The sequence below is a fragment of the Bos grunniens genome, chromosome 2 (assembly GCF_055505025.1).
Source record: "Bos grunniens cultivar Pamir isolate PY7600 chromosome 2, Bosgru_T2T1.0, whole genome shotgun sequence".
Classification (NCBI taxonomy): domain Eukaryota; kingdom Metazoa; phylum Chordata; class Mammalia; order Artiodactyla; family Bovidae; genus Bos; species Bos grunniens.
The window spans coordinates 101,865,933-101,877,433 of record NC_141166.1 but is presented as its reverse complement, the minus strand read 5'-3'; the positions used below and the strand labels follow the sequence as shown (position 1 = coordinate 101,877,433).

At 34.2% G+C, this 11,501-nt stretch overlaps 1 protein-coding gene across 3 annotated transcripts in view; it reads right to left on the bottom strand.

The window, feature by feature from the left end:
• The window catches only part of PSMD14 (proteasome 26S subunit, non-ATPase 14), a 111,174-nt gene that overhangs the window by 27,784 nt on the left and 71,889 nt on the right, over nt 1-11,501 (bottom strand). The window lies entirely within an intron of this gene.

Sequence of the window (11,501 nt, the reverse complement as noted above, 5' to 3'; positions counted from 1 at the left end):
TTCTAAGTTCAAAGTAAACAAATAACGATAGGTATTCTCTTTTTGCTGGGTGGATTCAACATTTTTGTAGAGAAAAACTTCAAATCCTTACATGATACAAATCATCAATTAGCTCTTATATAGTAAGAGATTTAACAAGAATCACCTATTATCTGAATGCTTTTCTCTGTTCATTATCATGGATTTGAAAGAACTTGTTAAAGGTTTTAAATGTTGTTAAGTTTTATACAAAGAACCTGGGATCTCAAGACACATGTCTCTTTTAGAGAACGTAAATCAATCACCTAGAGAATAAACTCAATACGTTCTTCATATAAAAATATCTTAAAGCAGGATACAATAGTATTTCTAGGTTTGCCTTTCAAAGTGCTAAACAATTGAGATTTATCAATGTTTCAAAAGCTGTTGTCAACTAGACTGTTTCTCATTTGTATAATTATTGTTTGAGGATACTAAGTTAAAAAAAAAATTCCAAAATAAGCAATTGGAATGTAATAAAGTCTGAAACATCAAGGAAGTATATTACTAAATGCTATATGCCAAGAACAAGACTGAAAGAAAGAGTCACTCTTTCTGAAAAGCTGCACGAAGGTATGAAAGTACACAAACTTAGCTCAAAGCACTATGACAAGGGACGCAGTCTAAGCCCTCTGTCTATTCCAGCAGCCAGATAAATAAATAAGTAAATAATCAACCTTGCCTTTTGCTTTTATTTCTAACAGTCTGAATTTCCCCAAAGATTCTTCTTGCCTTAAAATAAAACCAAGTATCCCCAGAACATGCATGATTTAAAAGTTTGTGAGAACTTTTTTCTTTTTATACAATAACTGTAATTCAGTCTTAATTTTCACATTTATGTATAAATAAATATGGCCTAGGTTTATACCTCTTGCTTACACTTAATTTTTTAAATATTTTTCATAAAGCAATAATAAAAGTAAGTACTACTATCAAGCATGCATTAATCAGATATTATCAGTTGTTTAAAAAACATATCAAAGTAAAATTTTCTAACATTTTCTACTAAAAAGCACATAAAAATAAGATAAAATGTAGGCCAAAGAAGGGAAAAGAGACTATTCTGATAGACAGAAGTACAACTTAAATAAATATAAAATTAAGAATTGATTCCCTAACCAACAGCAGTAAATAATTTAAGAGCAAGGCATCACTTTGGTCCAACTGTTTTTTAAAATAGTTTGATTCCAAATAGATTTCAATACAATTTATAGAAAAAGAAAACTCCTACAAAACTATGAAAATTCCATTATATATCACGATGTATTTTTATATAGAATGCCTTCAAACGAAAGCAGCAAACCAGCTATTTTACAGGAAAAAGTCTCTAATATTTCTCTGGAATATTATAAACAGGTATGAAACTTCATAAAAAGGAAATGGAAATACCAGTTAAATAGATATTGTGACCAGTTAAAAACAATCTGAAATTTAAATTTTTTAATTCTTTTTAAAATTAAGAGAAAAATTCAAGAATTTAATATGCTGTTCCAACCTATGTGAAATTAAATGTTTAGACTGACAATTTCTGACTGACAATATGATAGCCAACAAAAAATGAATAACTACACCAAGATCAAAGGAATTTGCTGCCATCACTATAGCAACTGTCTTAAGGAAACTAACATGTTCAACAACCTGCAGACTAAAATTAGATTTAGCATGCAATAAAAAATAAATATGGCGATATAGTCTACATTTTAATTTCTATACAATTTTATAATTGCTTTTTGCACTGTGAGAATAAGTAAGTTTCTCCTTCAGAACAACTATCAAAATAGACTCATTAATGTCCGGTGCGCTAATGAGCAATGGGTGAAGAAGGTGTTAATTATGCCACACTAAGATTCAAGAAAAAGCCCTAGTGAGCACTTGGAGGTGTGTATAAGCTGAAGGCGCTTCTCCATGTTTATGTATTTACAGCATGATGCAACAGAATGACAGCAAAGTGGTCACTCCATGGATGAGGATGGAAATCTTAGATACAATATACTGAACAAAGAACCCCCTAGGATTATTTAAGGTATGGGAGGAGGGAAGAGGCAAAATCCATTTTTTCGAGCTATATGAATTTTCTGAATGGTATTTTTTAATCCCTATATACATTAAACCAGTTCAGCCTATGTCATAAGCTTATAAATCCAAAAAGTAATTTAGCCAAAAAACTTTGCCAAAAAACTCTCTCCTTTATATGTACCAACAAAAACTTCCAACCTAAAGTATGACAAATATTTTCAGGAATATGAGGCTAGACTTTTATAATTCCTTTCTGTGCTACAGTCCTACGCACCACGTTGAATCTCTGTTCACCAGCCTGACCACTTAATTTTTTCTGGTACAAGTGCCTTGAGACTTTTCAGAGGTCACTGCAACAGTAGACAGCTTATAACAAAACCATTAGCAGTTTGGCTAGCTTAGGGAAACCTCTTACTTTCCTTTTTTGTTTATTATCACTGCATGAATCTGCAGCATATGATAGTTTATAATTTCTCAGGCTTGTTAAATTCATGTTAAAGGTCTGTTTTCTTGTTGAATAAATTTTGTTCATATAATGCTGCCTATTTCATACACTCAGTCTTTAATAGCACCTTTGGTCTATGCGCAACTCACAGATCAAAACAGAGGACTAAAATAGGGGTTGATGATGCTATTTACATGTGTGATTCCTGCTGTCTTCTTGTTAGTAGCTTTAATATAATAGAAGACCTTGTCTGTTTTGTAATTAACACATCTTTACTGGAGAGATATTTGGAAGTGATTGCTGTGAATATACTGGTTAGTAAAATAAACACAATCACACACCACTTTCTGTTATCAGACAAATTTGTGAATTGTACACATTATACTCCAGATCAACAAACTGTGATATAACAGCCAAGTAGAAGACACATATTTATATAACCCTTTATTTTTCTGAAAATATGTATTCACTCTGACCTTGCAAATATAATTAGCTTGTGGGATGTGCAGATTTCAGTACCATGGTAGCTTTACTAATTGCAACTCTTGGAAATAGATACTAAATATTTGGAAGCTGCCAATACAAAATAAAAACTGCATCTTTTTTGTACATCTGTCTTAGCTTATAAAAGCAAAATAGTTTTAAAAACAATACTGTGTTCCATATTTATTCCAAGCACCCCCAAGGGTCAAGGACCTATCATTTCATTTTAAAAATGAATCTGGTTTAGGACACAAAACTATAATTATTTTCAGATTCAGTTTAATCCATAATTTTTTGGCTTCTTTCATGAGTATAGTACAGTTTAGCCAATATGCTATTTATTTTTAAATTCATGTTTTCATATCAACTACTAGGTCACTGAAAGACTAGACTAAATTTCTAAAGCATCAATCTACAGTTTCCCAATTTTTACATTCAAAGCAGGCGATTTTTTAAGTAAAGCTTGTAAAATTAATTTAATACAAAGGTGTCTGAAAGAAAAATGCATAAGTACTTCTGGCAGTAGATACTATAATTCACAATTTCTCTCCTTCTCTCTCTTGTTTTTTCAACAGTAGCTGCATTTGGCATTCCCAACTGCCCTTATTTTGAAGTCAATGACTATGGGAAGTATTTATATATAAAATGAGCCAGGGGAAAAAAAGCTTGACAAAAACATTTCAGACCTCAAAATCAATGTCAAACATCAAGAAAAGAAAAGAGTTACAATTCAATTATCAGTTAGGTTACATATTTAAACACATATAAACCCACCACCATGTGAAGTAGGTCTCTAAATGACTATAAAAATGCTAGGTGTGGAAAGAAAACCAACACCCCATATCAAATATCCTTTATCACCTAGAAATGACCTGTTATCAACTGCTTAGGTTGTTTCTAGATTCTTTAAAAATTAAGGGTGCCTGTGACCTGGGAAGTACTGCTGGGGTTTGTGACCATTTCGTTACTTCTGCTGCCATGCACTGCCAGACATCTATAAGAGAAAAACATCTTATGTCTCTTGTAAGCCCACAGCATAAAAAATTCAAAGAAATCTTACTTTTTATGCCATTTCCAATGAAAAGCACTAAGAACTAAAACTGACTCATGCCAAATGCATATCACTGAATTGCTGTGATTTCTTAGTCTCAACTTTGCAACACGGAAATTATTTATAAAACGTCAATTTTAGTCCTGGAAAAGAAATTCCTGTGTGTATGTACATTTTCTTTCTTCATCCTTGGAGAATTGCTTATTGTAGCTAGAGATTTGTAGTACAACTTTCATATATTGGGAGAAAAGGGGGATGGAGTGTAACTAGCATAATGTACTTTTTTTTGACAAGTGAAGACATGCATCAAAATTCAAACAGTAAAGCCACAGTTCTGAATATATATACTTTAATGAAAACAAATCGATCTCTGGAAACTAGTATGATGAAAGGTAATTAGACATTTTTAGATTCATGAAACTTTCTAAAAAGAATATAGTTAAGTCACGAAATAAAGTTTAGCAGAATTTTTATAGTCTATGCCTGTACTCAGTATGGTATAGGTATTTAAATGCTTAAGACACTCTGTGGAGTCAGAATCCTGCCTAAGTTAGAATTCTGGTTCTATCACCTGAGTTAATTGAGCTAAGTTAACTGCTATTTGACTTTTCAATGTCACCACGTGCTCATGAATGATACCATTTGATGATAAATAAAACAATATTTGTGTACCTCTCTGGTGGCTCAGAGGTTAAAGCGTCTGCCTTCAATGCGGGAGACCCGGGTTTGATCCCTGGGTCGGGAAGATCCCCTGGAAAAGGAAAGGGCAACCCACTCCAGTATTCTTGCCTGGAGAATCCCATGGACGGAGGAGCCTGGTAGGCTACAGTCCACAGGGTTGCAAAGAGTCGGACACGACTGAGCGACTTCACTTTCACTTCCACCACTATGGTTCTTGGTGTTACTAACTGTGGCAGTCATGGACTTGCCCAGCTTGGATCTCCTTTTAGTAGAACCTACTGCAGACATAGCTGACTCACAAACTATACTTTTGGATCCTCTGGGGGTTCCCCAGGACACATCTCCCTAGGGCTATTCCCAGTCAATGACTGGGCACACCAAGGGTATTACAAACACAGCCATTCCTACCAAATAAGGGGTTCTTCTAAAGGACAACAGTCCCAAGGACTCCCCAACAGCCTGGCTGAAACTTTCTTAGGAGTATGCTGCAGTATGAGGCTCTTCCTACTCAATCCTACCTTCCCTTTCTCCTTCTACACAGTCAGATTTGTACTGCTGTCTGAAGAGTCTCCCCTTTATCCATTAAAGGTGTTTCCCCAAATAAATCTCTTGCACAGACCAAATCCCATTTTGGGATTTGATTCTTGGAGCACTCAAACTGACACAGTAAACTAAGCAGAATATTGCTACTGCAGTACAGTGTTAAAGTTTAAGACATATTCCCCTAGGAAAATTTCTAAATAAAATAAAAAATGTAACAGCTATACTGAATATTTTTTTTTTAATGACAATATGCCTAGAATTTTGGTATTCCTCTATGATAGCTATTTCTAGAATCAGAGGTGACTAATAAACAGTGAACTTAAAAACTGAATTCCTCAGGGACTATTCATGAGCTACAAGAGACCAGCATCTCTGGGTCACTGGTTGGGTAACGAACTGAACGTTACCAAATCTGTCGGTGGCTACCCTGACAGTCAACACAAAGAGGACAAGTGACTTCAGACTCCTGTTTAGTAGACAAAAGAAAGCAACACAGTTAGTATGTTTATTGACAGTTCCACATAAAGTAAAGGAATAAAAGGCTCCAGAGACTAAAAGCTAGGGCTCACCCACGTTAGAAAGGTAGTAGGGAGGGGATAACGGAAATAAAGGATTTACATACATTTCTTGTGCTTTAACATCACCTTCCAAAAAAAAATACAAATATATCCTTCAAATTGCCATTTCTCAAAAGGCACAGTCATTTTCATAGGAAAAAAAATGTAAAGCTCAATTACTTTGGTATGTATCCATTTTACATATTTTTACTGGGCTTATTAATTAAATATTGCATAAAAATTACACTAATACTCAACAACCAAGAGGTAGGCGCTAATATTCTTAATTTATGGATAAGGAAACTGAGGCTCCAAGGACTTGAATAAATTAAATGAGATGACAACCAGTAAGTGACACCACTATCATCTGTACATACACAGGATGCCAAAGCCAGTAGTTTTCATCACCACGTTATCTGATGGAACAGTTATCCTAACACAAAAGCAAAAAAAACACCACTCTTAGATTCAGTTACATCCCAGCAAGGTGTGTGTCTTATGTGCCACCAAACATCCATTCCCCAGCAGAGTACTTGGGACCCCTAATACACATACTACAAAAAAGATTCAATAGATTATCTATTGAACTGAAAAGCTCCAAGAAAGCATTTTTGGTTACTAGTTTTTGGTTGTTTTGTTTGTTTGTTTTTGGCCACAATGCATGGCATGTGGGATCTTAGTTTCCTGACCAGGGATGGAACCTGCACACCCTGCAATGGAAGCATTGAGTTTTAACCCCCAGACCACCAGGAAAGTCCCTTCCCCTTTGATTTGTGTTTAATTAGGAATAAAAACAGCACTGTGATGAACATTGGGGTACATGTGTCTCTTTCAATTCTGGTTTCCTCGGCGTGTATGCCCAGCAGTGGGATTGCTGGGTCATAAGGCAGTTCTACGGAGAAGGCAATGGCACCCTACTCCAGTACTGTTGCCCAGAAAATCCCATGGATGGAGGAGCCTGGTGGGCTGCAGTCCATGGGGTCACTGGGAGTGGACATGACTGAGCGACTTCACTTTCACTTTCCACTTTCATGCATTGGAGAAAGAAATGGCAACCCACTCCAGTGTTCTTGCCTGGTGAATCCCATGGACGGAGAAGCCTGGTGGGCTGCGGTCCATGGGGTCGCACAGAGTCGGACACGACCGAAGCGACTTAGTAGTAGTAGTAGTAGTAGTAGGAATAAAAACTGCATACAGAAAAGTTATTTGGAATATAAGAAGTGGCAGCAGGCATCAATTGAAAAGCTTACTAGTAGTCTAAGAATAACCACTGATTATTATTAGAATAATGATCAACTATGACTTAGAAGAAAATCTACAACCACAGTCAATTCTACCCTCCTGAGGAAATTACAGAGATAACACGCTGAAGCAGACAAAACTAAGTCCTAGGCTCAGAAACATCCTCACAATTAAGAAGGGTTAATGTCAAATCATTTGAGTATGATCTTAAGCAACTAATATATATAGGCTATGATATAAAGTTACAGGTTCCATTTTCCGGTACAACACTGGCATTAAAACAGGGAGCAGTTCTTAGGGCCCTGTGTGTCCACTGCATGCCTGGCACACAGTGTGATCGATAAATGTCTGTTGAATGAATGACCAGGGTTCATTAGATTGAAGATAGAAAAGTACTCAAGAGGCAAAAGAGTCAATAAATAATATTTTTATAGATAATAGGACATTGTTTTAAAGGTTTTCATGCATCTTTACAGAAACAGTTGAATTCAAACTAATATGAAGCAGATTTCTATCACTCAAATGCATAGAAATTACTAAACAACAATAAATTCGCCCACAAATTGTATTATTAATACAGAAGTTTGAAATTAAAAGAATGACACTTAAGAACTGTTAGTTGTATATCAGATTTATATTTAGAATTTTAAACATAAAATTGCTTTAACATTCTTAGCTGACAATTTCTGATTATATAGATAAATTAGTGTTCTAAACTATTAAGTCTAGCAGGAATAGTATATGCATATTAACACCTAAAATATTTTCTTAGACATCCTCACAGATTATATCTGCATGTTATAAAACTTCAAACTGATACTAAGAGTAAAAAACAGGGCACAAACAAAAGATAATATAGTAACTAAACTTGTTCCAAGAGCTGGATGAGTATGCTCACAAAGCTATATTAGGAATAGAAATAGAATTTTTATGTGTCCTATTTTCTATTTTTCTCTTTCAGCCTGGAAAAGTAGGCAAAGAAAAGGTGTGTGTGTATACAAAATTCGAGATAAGGACTATTCAGCCCTTAAATTAACTTTTATGGGATACTGATGAAAAGAAAATCTTATGAATAATAGCTAAATATATTCCACTAGCTTTAAAAGACAAATGACATGACAAACTTGAACACTAGCTCTGATTACACAAAATTCAGATTTATCAAGGCTAATGTCTATGAAACACTGGCTCACTGACCTTGTCAATCTCATGTTTCACTCATTTAAAATAAGACTCTATCATCACTAACATACAAATTACTTCCTAAATCTCACAAAATTAGCTGCAGTTTTCTTACATGTTAAGTCAGAATTGGTAATAGCTGACCACTGACACACACATTCCTTGATTTTATTTTATAACCACTTATGAAAAAAACTTTTTTGCAGACACTGCATGAATTTCAGGACAAGGAAAAATTTCTCCCTTATCTTGTGGGGGACACAACATTTAGACGTGTGTGTGTGGGGGGAGGAGACAACATTTAGACGTGTGTGTGTGTGTGTGTGTGTGTGTGTGTGAAGTCATTTCAGTCGTGTTTGACTCTTTGCAACTCTACGGACTGCAGCCCACCAGGCTCTGTTGTCTATGGGATTCTCCAGGCAGAATACTGGAGTGGGTTGCCATGCCCTCCTCCAGGGGATCTTCCCAACTCAGGGATCGAACCCCATCTCCTGCAGCTCCTGCCCTGCAGGCGAATTCTTTACCACTGAGCCACTGGGGAAGCCCACAGACAGATGAATAAAACACAAAATGATTTTAATCACGTCAATTATCTTAATGGCCAGAATTTTAACATAATATATTCACATTCTTTTTTCATCAGCATGCCCCAGAGAATATGTTGGAAAAACACTAAGTGTCCAATAAAAAAATCAGCTGAATCAGACGACTATTCCTAAATTAGTCTGAGTGTACAAAATATAAAAAGGGAACTTTTTCATTTCTTTTGTAGCTGTTACCTTCACCTTCCTAAAGTGAGCAAATTAGTAATTAATTTATACACTTATTCTTAAAATTTTCAAAAATATTCAGATTCTATTTTTAAAAATATGCTAGTCATTTTTCCTCTTAAGTATCAATTATTTTAATCTTTAGAATACTGAAGTGACATTTATTGCACATCTTCAACATGCATGTGCACAGAATATACATCACTTCACAATATTCATAACACTATGAGAGTTACTAAAATCCTTCTTTTACAGATGAGAAAACTGAAGCTCAAGAATATTAGATAACTTACTCAAGGTCATGCTGTAAAAAAGAGTTAAAAACTGGATTCTAATGCAGACTTGACCCCAAAGCCTGCACTCTTTACTTATTCTCAGCCTTTATGAAATATAATTTTTAATAATAAGAAAGTGCTAAAACAAAACTATTATTAAATAGTTTAAAATCTCCACCATCTTAAAACTGTCTAATAGAAAATTTCTTGGATAAGTAAACTATTACCCCCTTTACCTTGAAAAAGACATAACCTTCTAGATATCTGAAAATAAAAAGTAAGCTCTTATTAATTCCCTAATTCTTTCCTCCTTTATTTGTTTCTACTCTCCAAAGCCCTACCTTTTTTGTAAAACACTGATTTAAAAACAACAAAAACTACTCATTTTATATTCTAATATATCTGTGAAAAAAGAATGAACAAAAGAACCACTTTGAATGGTATAATTTCTACATTTTCCTCATAAAGTACAAGCTCCTTTTTTCTAAGTAACGTCCTTAAAATTTGGTTCAAGCTTCATCTACTGTGTGCAGCTTACATTAATTTCTGCCTCCATTTAATTTAATTTGCATTTACTATGTTTGCTACACAAGTACTACTTTATTGCATGTCGACACATAAAAGGTTCTAAATAAGTATTAGTTGAATTATTTGTCACTAGCAACTAATTCAATACTTAGTTACAGAAACAAAGCAGTATAGTATAGTTTGTATTATATCAGTATGCAGTATAGGATTACCAGCATATATTTGGCAGAATGTTACCTGGCTCACTAGTGACACTAAATATGTATGACTTCTCAAAGAGGCTAAGACCATTTTTTATTTATTTCATACCCCAAAATCATTTAGCAAATAAGCATATCAGGTACACTTAAGAAGTATCTGATGATGAGTTGATCTGAAACCAGATAAACACCACATTTTCAGAAGCCCACTGGATATTTCCAATCAAAATAAACAAAAAATCTTCAAGAAAGTCCAGCCGATGTGAAGATGTATTTGGGATAAAGGGGTTTCAGTGATTTTTTTTATGCTTTCAAAATAGAGAATAGATACAAAGATTGTTTGGAGTCAGCAGGTAACATCTGAACATTTTATTGACAGGAATCCTGTGAAGAAAATTAGTTCTCAAAAAAAGTAGTAATAGTTGTAGTCTAGTTTTGACTTTGCACAAAGTGATTGTTCTTTTTGCCCTAATGAAGAATTACAGTCATATTACAAGCTGAATTTACTTCTAAGTTCATCGCTGGATCGAGTCCAGTTGTAGGCTGAATATACAGGATAACAAAACATTAAGCAAGAGGCTGCCACCATGCCTCTTGAAAACTAAAGTTTAAAACATTTTCATATGTGTTTTCATTATAAGTAAATTAAAAGAGAATCCTAAAAACTATTTCACTGGTAAATTTAGAGAGGAACTCATTGGTAATTTCTATAAGCTTACACCCCATTTAAATTACAAATGTTATTATCATTGATTTTTCACCTGTATCATTTTAAAATACTTACAGGCTTACACAATATACAGAGATATGGATTATTTATCATATAATACATTTTATTGTGTATGCTGGTTAGGGATGTCACAAAAGCTGACAGACATGAGTCTGCCTAAATTGTTTTTAATTAATAGAAAAATACTATATAAGAAAATCAATTAATATATAATACCTACTAAAAATAGCACACAGAACTATTGAGAACTCTGAGAAAATGTACAGTTCCTTCCTCTGACTTATGCTGGAGAGAATGACATCTACCAATGTAAGTTAAGAGAAGGCCCTGCAATGGCTTTGGTACTAATTTTCCATTCCCACGTGATTCTAATTACATTGTTCATATTAGAGTCAGTAAACAGCTTGAGTTCTTTACTTTTATAGACCTAGATTCTTGTTCTGCTGCTTATTACATAATAGGATGATTCGGGGCAAAGTGATCTCTCTGACTCTATAAATTTTTTACTCTTTTATTGACAAACAGAATAATAGAGTCTATTTCCAGAATTACCAAAAAGAATAAATGAGTTAAGTTCATACAGTTATTACCACAATACCTGGCACACAGCAAGAAATTCATATACAGTCAAGTCAAGGAAAAAAGTGAAATAATAAAAGGAAATCAAACTTTATGGATTGAGATTACAAAGAAAGAATCCATTTTTACCTAATCACTCAAAATCAGGGGGTTTAATACTAGGACTTACAAAAATTAAAAGATAAAAATATACAGGAAAGA